Source organism: Triticum aestivum, chromosome 4B (assembly GCF_018294505.1).
Source record: "Triticum aestivum cultivar Chinese Spring chromosome 4B, IWGSC CS RefSeq v2.1, whole genome shotgun sequence".
Lineage (NCBI taxonomy): Eukaryota > Viridiplantae > Streptophyta > Magnoliopsida > Poales > Poaceae > Triticum > Triticum aestivum.
The window spans coordinates 580,910,682-580,922,088 of NC_057804.1; positions in this window are offsets into that span (position 1 = coordinate 580,910,682).

Consider the following 11,407-nt stretch of genomic DNA (forward strand, 5'->3'; position numbering starts at 1 on the left):
ACCGTCTCCTTGTATGCAACCCAACGTTGCTCCGAGTTGACACGCATTGTCTTCCAACGGATGTGCATTCCAAAACCAACATTATGCCTTCCTTCCAACTCAACGATATCACTAGGGTCCATCCAATTCAAATCTTTCCTAACTTGTTGCAAGAGCTCCGCATAGCTAGGACTACTATCAAACACCATGTCAATCTCATCCATGTCCGGTTCAATATTGCCTTTCAAGAAGGCGTCTTTGTCCCCATGATGAACAAACACACATGTTCTTTCCATCCCTATAAGCATTCAAAGAACACAAGGTAACATTGCTTCCATGAGTACTAATCCAAGGATACAAACACTAATATATATATGAAACAACAATCCTAACCCTAACCATAACCCTAACCAAAACCATAACCCTAGCCCTAAACATAACCCTAACACCAACATAAGAACACCCATAAGAATAACCCTAACATACTAACAAAGCCTAATCATAGGAAATTGGCAAACAAACATCTCACATCTCCATGCAAATCTCTAGATCCAAACAAAACTAGGGCTTCCCCAAACTAGCAACAAATGAGCAATTTGATAACATTACTTGGATCAAAACAAGGGGATCGGAGAAGATTACCTTGAGGTAGGGTTTGACTTCGAAATCCACGGACAAATTCTTCAGATTTGCAAGATTTGGGAGAGGATTTGAGAGGGGGAGAGAGTGGGAGAGGGGGCAAAGCTCGGGTTGGGAGTGGGAGAGTGTGTGGTGTGGGGGAGTGGGGGAGGGGGGCCAGCCGGATAAGTCACAGTGCAGCGCCCAAGCGCTAGGCGCTGCACTTTAAATGTGTGGCGCCTAAGCTCTAGGCACTGCACATTGTGTGGCGCCTAGAACCGAGGCGTTGCACAGCTGGGTGCGGGGCCCAGGGATGTGATACGTCTCCAACATATCTACTTTTCCAAAGACTTTTTCCCTTGTTTTGGACTCTAACTTGAATGATTTGAATGAAACTAACCCAGACTGACGTTGTTTTCAGCAGAACTGCCATGATGTTGTTTTAGCTGTAGAAAAGAAAAGTTCTCGGAATGTCCTGAAAATCCACGGAGGCACTTTTTGGAATTAATAAGAATTTTTGGGCGAAAGAAATACACCAGGGGGCCCAGGGCCTGTCCATGAGACAGGGGGCGCCCCCCTGTAGGGTGCACCCCCCCTATCTCGTGGGCCCCCTAGACCTCCATCGACCTCAACTCCAACTCCATATATTCCGTCTCGCGGAGAAAAAACCGAGGAGAAAGTTTCATCGCATTTTACGACACGGAGCCGCCGCCAAGCCCTAATCTCTCTCGGGAGGGCTGATCTGGAGTCCGTTCTAGGCTCCGGAGAGGGGGATTCATCGCCGTTGAGGGGTTCCTGGATTAGGGGGTATCCGGACAGCTGGACTATATACATCGTCCGGACTATTGAAGCGTGAAGATACAAGACTCAAGACTTCGGCCCATGTCCGGATGGGACTCTCCTTTGCGTGGAAGACAAGCTTGGCGATCCGGATATTATATTTCCTTCTTTGTAACCGACTCCATGTAAACCCTAGCCCTCTCTGGTGTCTATATAAACCGGAGAGGATGGTCCTTAGAAGGCCGTTCACAATTACAATCATACCATCATAGGCTAGCTCTTAGGGTTTAGCCTCTACGATCTCGTGGTAGATCTACTCTTGTACTACTCATATCTTCAATATTGATCAAGCAGGAAGTACGTTTTACCTCCATCGAGAGGGCCCGAACCTGGGTAAACATTATGTCCCTTGCTTCATGTTACCATCAGCCTAAGACGCATAGATCGGGACCCCCTACCCGAGATCCGCCGGTTTTGACACCGACATTGGTGCTTTCATTGAGAGTCCCTCTGTGTCGTCGCTTTGAGGCTTGATGGCGTCTTCAATCGCCAACAACATGGTCCAGGTCGAGACTTTTCTCCCCGGACAGATCTTCGTGTTCGGCGGCTTCGTACTGCGGGCCAATTCGCTTGGTCGTCTGGAGCAGATCGACAGCTACGCCCCTGGCCACCAGATCAGGTTCGGAAACTTGAACTACACGGTGGACATTCGCGGAGACTTGATCTTCGACGGATCCGGGCCTGTGCCAGGAGCGCCGGACAGTCACGACGAGCACGGCCTAGACCTGTTGTCGGACAATGCTTGGGACATCATCCCTGCAGTTGCCCCGGATCTAAATCCGGAACATGTTGCGTTGCCCAAGGACGGAGGGGTGGACCACGCCCCGCAGTCCGCATACTCATCGGCGGTGGAGCCGAACACAGATCTCACCTCTGTGGAGGCCTGTAACCCCGGGGCCCCGGACTCGTATCCAGTTGTTGGTTCCGGTCCGCACACCCTCGAGCCAGCCAATCCAGGTTGGGCACCGGTAATGGAGTTTACCACTGCGGACATCTTTCACCACTCGCCCTTTAGCGACATGCTGAACTCATTAAAGTCTCTCTCTTTGTTAGGAGGCTCTGGGCCGAACTATGTACGGCTTGAGTGGGAAGTAGGCGACGAAGGAATTCGCTGCCCACCCACCACCCACTTCATAGCCACGGTCGATGATTTAACCAACGTGCTTGACTTTGACTCCGAAGACATCGACGGTATGGACGACGATGCAGGAGACACATAGGAGCCACCGCCCACAGGGCGGTGGACAGCCACCTCTTCATACGATATATACATGGTGGACACTCCGAAAGAAACAAATGGCGATGAGGCAATGGAGGATAACACCTCCAAGAAGAAAGCAAAACATGGGCGTCGCCAGCGCCGCTCCAAGCCCCGCCAAGGCAATACCGGCACCGGAGACCAAAACAATCTGGACGGTGCCGAAGATGAATACAACCCCGATCAGCCCGCCTTCGAGCAGGCCGAATAGGAAGATGGGCAGGACAGCCCAGATGAACAGGCGACGGACGGGTATCCGGAGGAGGACAACTACATGCCCCCCTCTGAAGACGAGATTAGCCTCGGCGACGACGAGTTCGGCATGCCCGAGGACCCCGCGGAGCAAGAGCGCTTCAAGCGCCGGCTTATTGCCACCACTAGGAGCCTGAAGAAGAAGCAGCAACAGCTTCAAGCTGATCAAGACCTGCTCACAGATAGATGGACAGAAGTCCTGGCAGCCGAGGAATATGGACTCGAGCGCCACATGGCTGACCGGCCGCCTCGAGGTCGGGATAAAACGGCATATCAGCCCGAATACCAGCCTGCACCCCCACGCCAGTTTACTACGGCCCGGGGCAATACTCAAGACCTGCATGATAGATTTGATAACACCGCAGGACAACCGAGATCGATCTACGGATCACGGGGGCGCACCGCAGCACATGACGATGACCGTCATACCGGATACACTAACAGTAAATCCGGCCGGCCCAAACACAACCAGCCTGATTTGGCCGGACTGCGTCGCGACATAGCCCAGCACAGAGGAGCCGCACACCCCCTTTGGTTCACTGATGAAGTGATGGATCACGAATTCCCAGAAGGGTTCAAACCCGTTAACATCGAATCATATGATGGCACAACAGACCCCGCGGTATGGATTGAAGACTTCCTTCTCCACATTCACATGGCCCGCGGAGATGATCTACATGCCATCAAGTATCTTCCCCTTAAGCTCAAAGGACCCGCCCGGCACTGGCTTAACAGCCTGCCCGCAAATTCCATTGGCAGTTGGGAAAACTTGGAAGACGCATTCCTTGACAACTTCCAAGGCACATATGTGCGACCTCCGGACGCCGATGACCTGAGCCACATCACTCAACAGCCCGGAGAATCAGCCAGGAAATTCTGGACTCGGTTCCTAACTAAAAAGAACCAAATAGTTGATTGTCCGGACGCAGAAGCCCTGGCGGCCTTCAAGCATAATATCCGCGCCGAGTGGCTCGCCCGACACCTAGGCCAGGAAAAACCCAAGTCCATGGCAGCTCTCACGACACTAATGACCTGCTTCTGCGCGGGCGAGGACAGCTGGTTGGCTCGCAGCAGCACTACGCCACATTCTGGCACGTCAGATGTCCATGACAATAATGGCAAGCTACGGCGCAACAGACACAAGCGGCGGAACAACAGAGACAACACCGAAGACACGGCAGTCAATGCCGGATTCAGCGGATCCAAATCCGGTCAGCGGAAGAAACCATTCAAAAGAAACAATCAGGGACCGTCCAGTCTAGACCGTATACTAGAGCGCCTGTGCCAAATTCATGGCACCCCGGACAAGCCAGCCAATCACACCAATAGAGACTGCTGGGTATTTAAATAGTCCGGCAAAATAAACGCCGAAAACAAGGACAAGGGGCTGCACAGCGATGATGACGATGAACCCCGGCGTCCGAACACGGGGGGACAGAAGAAATTTCCCCCCCAGGTGAAAACGGTCAACATGATCTACGCCACTCACATCCCCAAGCGGGAAAGGAAGCGATCACTACGGGACGTCTACGCGATGGAGCCAGTCGTCCCCAAATTGAACCTGTGGTCAGCTTGCCCGATCACCTTTGATCGTAGGGATCACCCTACTAGCATCCGTCACGGCGGCTCGGCCGCATTGGTTCTAGACCCAATCATAGACAGATTTCACCTCACGAGAGTCCTTATGGACGGAGGCAGCAGCCTGAACCTGCTTTATCAGGACACAGTGCGCAAATTGGGCATCGACCCTTCAAGGATTAAGCCTACCAAAACCACCTTTAAAGGTGTAATTCCTAGAGTAGAGGCCCGTTGTACAGGCTCTATAACATTGGAAGTAGTCTTTGGATCTCCAGATAACTTCCGAAGCGAGGAGTTAACCTTCGATATCGTCCCTTTCCGCAGTGGTTACCACACACTGCTCGGACGAACCATATTCGCTAGATTCAATGCGGTACCACACTATGCATACCTCAAGCTCAAGATGTCAGGCCCGCGCGGGGTCATAACAGTCAACGGAAACATGGACCGCTCTCTCCATACAGAAGAGCACACTGCAGCCCTCGCGGCAGAAGTACAATGTGGCCTCCTCCGGCAAACCTCCAATCCAGTGACGACAACCTCAAGCACCGCCAAGCGAGTTCGGAACACCCCGCAACATGACCACCAGGCATGCCAAGAGCACGACTAGCAGCCCGGCCTCCGCTCAAATCCCATCAAAGCAGCATTCGTGCCACGCGTACACAATTACGCACTCAAAATACCATGGGCACAGGCGGAGGCGTGGTATAACCGCCACACACCTTCGTAACCTTTCCTTTTACCTTTTAGGACATTGCTTTAGTGCAGCTTCTCCAGAAGAGCCGGATTGTCGGACTTACATAGGAGAGAAAACCAAGGAGGCAACAGGCTTTGCGCACAGAAGGAAATATCCAAGTGGAATCTATTTATGATCGTTATACCTGCTTTATCTATCTGTACGTAGCCTGCCCCCGGATAGGGTATGTCAAATAATCCTATTTATCTCCGCTTAATGCATTCATTGTAAACATACGCTTAAACATATTATTCATCAATGGGAGATCATATATAGTGTCAGCTTATTATTCTTATTTGAGCATTTTTTTCTTACAAATGTCCATTTGATATTGCATCCGTACACTTTGGTACGTTGAGTTTGCCAGGGGCTTCTTATGGCGCCCCATAATACGGCAAGAAAAGTCTGAACACTTTCAACAGTACGGCACCCCGAACTTATAGCATTATATGCATCAGCTCCGAATCATGTCTTGGGTATACAGTTGGGATAGCCCGGCTCCCTTGTTTTGGTGCCTTACGTTCCGTTATATCGGCTAAGGTAGCGCAGGGAGAACTACTGCGATTGTGTCCCGGTTCTTCCGGACGAGCACCTAAGTAGAGAAAGCCGAAAACTGACCGGCATGATGTGGCGAGAGTTGGTCGCTGTTCGAGAGGTCTTAAAATCCTTAAAGATTTTTCCACTTTAGGCGATAATTCGGCTTCGTCCGATCTAGGCGTGTATAGCGCCCCAATTCGGCCTTCCGGATTCTAGGGGCTTCGCCGAAATTTAAAATTGTAGACTTCTATGGCTAAGTGAAGGTTATAAAGCCGAATAGTCCGATTGCCTTGTTCGCTGCGCCGGACACCTCCTTAAGGGACCAAACATTTGGATAAAGAGTGTCCGGGTTTTCCACGAACACCCCAGTACTAGTTACGTGGGGGCGGAAGCCAACGACTGGCCTACTTTCAGTATTTTATAAATAGCCGCACAGAAGGTAATATTTTAAATAACAAAAGCGCTACATAGCGCAATTAACTTCGTCCTTAAATTACAAACATGACAGAAGTGAATTCATTCTAAAATTATGTCCTTGGTACATTCATCGGCCACGAGACGAGCGCCCTTCATAATGCCATCATAATACTTCTCCAGATAGCGACGCGGCTTGCCCTCAGGTGGCCCGTCCTTCACCAGCTTCTCTGCATCCAGCTTGCCCCAATGCACCTTCGCATGAGCAAAGGCCCTGAAGGAAATATGCCCTACAGGTAATAATAAAGTTATTATTTATTTCCTTATATCATGATAAATGTTTATTATTCATGCTAGAATTGTATTAACCGGAAACATAATACATGTGTGAATACATAGACAAACAGAATGTCACTAGTATGCCTCTACTTGACTAGCTCGTTAATCAAAGATGGTTATGTTTCCTAGCCATGGACAAAGAGTTGTCATTTGATTAACGGGATCACATCATTAGGAGAATGATGTGATTGACTTGACCCATTCTATTAGCTTAGCAATCGATCGTTTAGTATATTGCTATTGCTTTCTTCATGACTTATACATGTTCCTATGACTATGAGATTATGCAACTCCCGTTTACCGGAGGAACACTTTGTGTGCTACCAAACGTCACAACGTAACTGGGTGATTATAAAGGTGCTCTACAGGTGTCTCCGAAGGTACTTGTTGGGTTGGCGTATTTCGAGATTAGGATTTGTCACTCTGATTGTCGGAGAGGTATCTCTGGGCCCACTCGGTAATGCACATCACTTAAAGCCTTGTAAGCATTGCAACTAATGAGTTAGTTGCAGGATGATGTATTATGGAACGAGTAAAGAGACTTGCCGGTAACGAGATTGAACTAGGTATTGAGATACCAACGATCGAATCTCGGGCAAGTAACATACCGATGACAAAAGGCACAATGTATGTTGTTATGCGGTCTGACCGATAAAGATCTTCGTAGAATATGTGGGAGCCAATATGGGCATCTAGGTCCCGCTATTGGTTATTGACCGGAAACGTGTCTCGGTCATGTCTACATAGTTCTCGAACCCGTAGGGTCCGCACGCTTAACGTTTCGTTGATGATATAGTATTATATGAGTTATGAATGTCGGTGACCGAATGTTCTTTGGAGTCCCGGATGAGATCATGGACATGACAAGGAACTCCGGAATGGTCCGGAGATAAAGTTTGATATATGGGATAATAGTGTTTGATCTCCGGAAGGGTTCCGGAATTCACCGGAAGGGGTTCCGGATGTTTCCCGAAATGTTTGGGTGCAAGAACACGTTATTTGGGCCAAAGGGGAAAGCCCACAAGGCTTTTGGAAAGTTCAAAAGGAAGTTTTGCAGAGACCAGAGGGTAGACGCCAGGAACCCTGGCATCTAGGGGGTAGACGCCCGGAACCCTGGCGTCTAGCCCTGGAGTCCGTGTAGGACTCTTGCCTTTCGGGCAAAACCGACTTTGAGGAGGCTTTTACTCCAAGTTTCGACCCCAGGGCTCAACATATAAATAGAGGGGCAGGGCTAGCACCAAAGACACATCAAGAAACACCAAGCCGTGTGCCGGCAACCCCGTCCCTTCTAGTTTATCCTCCGTCATAGTTTCTGTAGTGCTTAGGCAAAGCCCTGCGGAGATTGTTCTTCACCAACACCGTCACCACATCGTCATGCTACCGGAACTCATCTACTACTTCACCCGTCTTGCTGGATCGAGAAGGCGAGGACGTCATCGAGCTGAACGTGTGCAGAACTCGGAGCTGCCGCGTGTTCAGTACTTGGATCGGTCGGATCGTGAAGACGTACGACTACATCAACCGCGTTGATAAACGCTTCCGCTTAGCGATCTTCAAGGGTATGAAGATACACTCCCCCTCTCATTGCTATGCATCACCATGATCTTGCGTGTGCGTAGGAATTTTTTTGAAATTACTACATTCCCCAACAGTGGCATCCGAGCCAGGTTTTATGCATAGATGTTATATGCACGAGTAGAACACAAGTGAGTTGTGGGCGATACAAGCCAATCTGCTTACCAGCATGTCATACTTTGGTTCGGCGGTATTGTTGGATGAAGCGGCCCGGACCAACATTACGCGTACGCTTACGCAAGACTGGTTCTACCGACGTGCTTTGCACACAGGTGGCTGGCGGGTGTCAGTTTCTCCAACTTTAGTTGAACCGAGTGTGGCTACGCCCGGTCCTTGAGAAGGTTAAAACAGCACTAACTTGACAAACTATCGTTGTGGTTTTGATGCGTAGGTAAGAACGGTTCTTGCTAAGCCCGTAGCAGCCACGTAAAACTTGCAACAACAAAGTAGAAGACGTCTAACTTGTTTTTGCAGGGCATGTTGTGATGTGATATGGTCAAGGCATGATGCTATATTTTATTGTATGAGATGATCATGTTTTGTAACCGAGTTATCGGCAACTGGCAGGAGCCATATAGTTGTCGCTTTATTGTATGCAATGAAATCGCCCTGTAATTGCTTTACTTTATCACTAAGCGGTAGCGATAGTCGTAGAAGCAATAGTTGGTGAGACGACAACGATGCTACGATGGAGATCAAGGTGTCGCGTCGGTGACGATGGTGATGGTGCTTCAGAGATGGAGATCACAAGCACAAAATGATGATGGCCATATCATATGACTTATATTGATTGCATGTGATGTTTATCTTTTATGCATCTTATCTTGCTTTGATTGACGGTAGCATTATAATATGATCTCTCACTAAAATTTCAAGATAAAAGTGTTCTCCCTGAGTATGCACCGTTGCCAAAGTTCTTCGTGCCCAGACACCACGTGATGATCGGGTGTGATAAGCTCTACGTCCATCTACAATGGGTGCAAGCCAGTTTTGCACACACAGAATACTCAGGTTAAACTTGACGAGCCTAGCATATGCAGATATGGCCTCGGAACACTGAGACCGAAAGGTCGAGCGTGAATCATATAGTAGATATTATCAACATAATGATGTTCACCATTGAAAGCTACTCCATTTCACGTGATGATCGGTTATGGTGTAGTTGATATGGATCACGTAATCACATAGAAGATTAGAGGGATGTCTATCTAAGTGGGAGTTCTTAAAGTAATATGATTAATTGAACTTTAATTTATCATGAACTTAGTCCTGGTAGTATTTTGCAAATTATGTTGTAGATCAATAGCTCGTGTTATAGCTTCCCTATGTTTTTTATATGTTCCTAGAGAAAACTAAGTTGAAAGATGTTAGTAGCAATGATGCAGACTTGGTCCGTGATCTGAGGTTTATCCTCATTGCTGCACAGAAGAATTATGTCCTTGATGCACCGCTAGATGACAGACCTATTGCAGGAGCAGATGCAGACGTTATGAACGTTTGGCTAGCTCAATATGATGACTACTTGATAGTTTTGTGCAACATGCTTTATGGCTTAGAACCGGGACGACAAAAACGTTTTTGAAACGTCACGGAACATATGAGATGTTCCATGAGATGAAATTAGTATTTCATACTCACGCCCGTGTCAAAAGGTATGAGACCTTTGACAAATACTTTGCCCAAAAGATGGAGGAGAATTGCTCAACTAGTGAGCAAGTACTTAGATTGTCTGGGTACTACAATCGCTTGAATCAAGTGGGAGTTAATCTTCCAGATAAGATAGTAATTGGCAGAGTTCTCTAGTCACCATCACCAAGTTACTGGAACTTCGTGATGAACTATAATGCAAGGGATGACGAAAACGATTCCCGAGCTCTTCGTGATGCTGAAATCGACGAAGGTAAAAATCAAGTAAAGAGCATCAAAGTGTTGATGATTGCCAAGACCACTAGTTTCAAGAAAAGGGCAAAGGAAAAGAAAGGGAACTTCAAGAAGAACAGCAATCAAGTTGCTGCTCAAGAGAAGAAGCCCAAAGCTGGACCAAAGCCTAAAACTGAGTGATTATACTGCAAAGGAAATGGTCACTGGAAGCGCAAATGCCCTAAATATTTGGTGGATAAGAAGGATGGCAAAGTGAACAAGGGTATATTTGATATACAGGTTATTGATGTGTACCTTACTAGTGTTTATAGTAGCCCCTGAGTATTTGATATTTGTTCGGTTGCTAAAAATTAGTAACTCGAAACAGGAGTTACAGAATAAACAGAGACTAGTTGAGGGTGAAGTGACGATGTGTGTTGGAAGTGGTTCCAAGATAGATATGATCATCATCGCACACTCCCTACACTTTTCAGATTAGTGTAGAACCTAAATAAATGTTATTTGGCATTTGCGTTGAGCACGAATATGATTTGATCATGTTTATTGCAATACGGTCATTTAAAGTCAGCGAATAATTGTTATTATGTTTACATGAATAAAGCCTTCGATGGTCATACACCCAATGAAAATAGTTTGTTGGATCTCGACCGTAGTGATACACATAATCATAATATTGATGCCAAAAGATGCAAAGTTGATAATGATAGTGCAACTTATTTGTGGCACTGCCGTTTGGGTCATATCGGTGTAAAGCACATGAAGAAACTCCATGCTGATGGGTTTTTGGAATCACTTGATTATGAATCATTTGATGCTTGCGAACCGTGCCTTTTGGGCAAGATGACTAAAACTCCGTTCTCCGGAACAATGGAACGAGCTACTAACTTGTTGGAAATAATACATACCGATGTATGTGGTCCAATGAGTGTTGATACTCATGGCAAGTATCGTTATTTTCTGACCTTCACAAGATGATTTGAGCAGATATGGGTATATCTACTTGATGAAACATAGGTCTGAAATAGTTGAAAGGTTCAAAGAATTTCAGATGAAGTGGAAAAATCATCGTAACAAGAAAATAAAGTTTCTATGATCTGATCGTAGAGATAAATATTTGAGCTACGAGTTTGACCTTCAGTTAAAATAATGTGGAATAGTTTCACAAACTCATGCCACCTGGAACACCACAGCGTAACGGTGTGTCAGAACGTCATAACCGCACTTTATTTGATATGGTGCGATCAATGATGTCTCTTACCGATTTACCACTATCCTTTTTGGGGTTATGCATTAGAGACAGCTGCATTCACTTTAAATAGGGCACCATCGAAATCCGTTGAGACGACGGCTTATGAACTGTGGTTTGGCAAGAAACCAAAGTTGTCGTTTCTTAAAGTTTG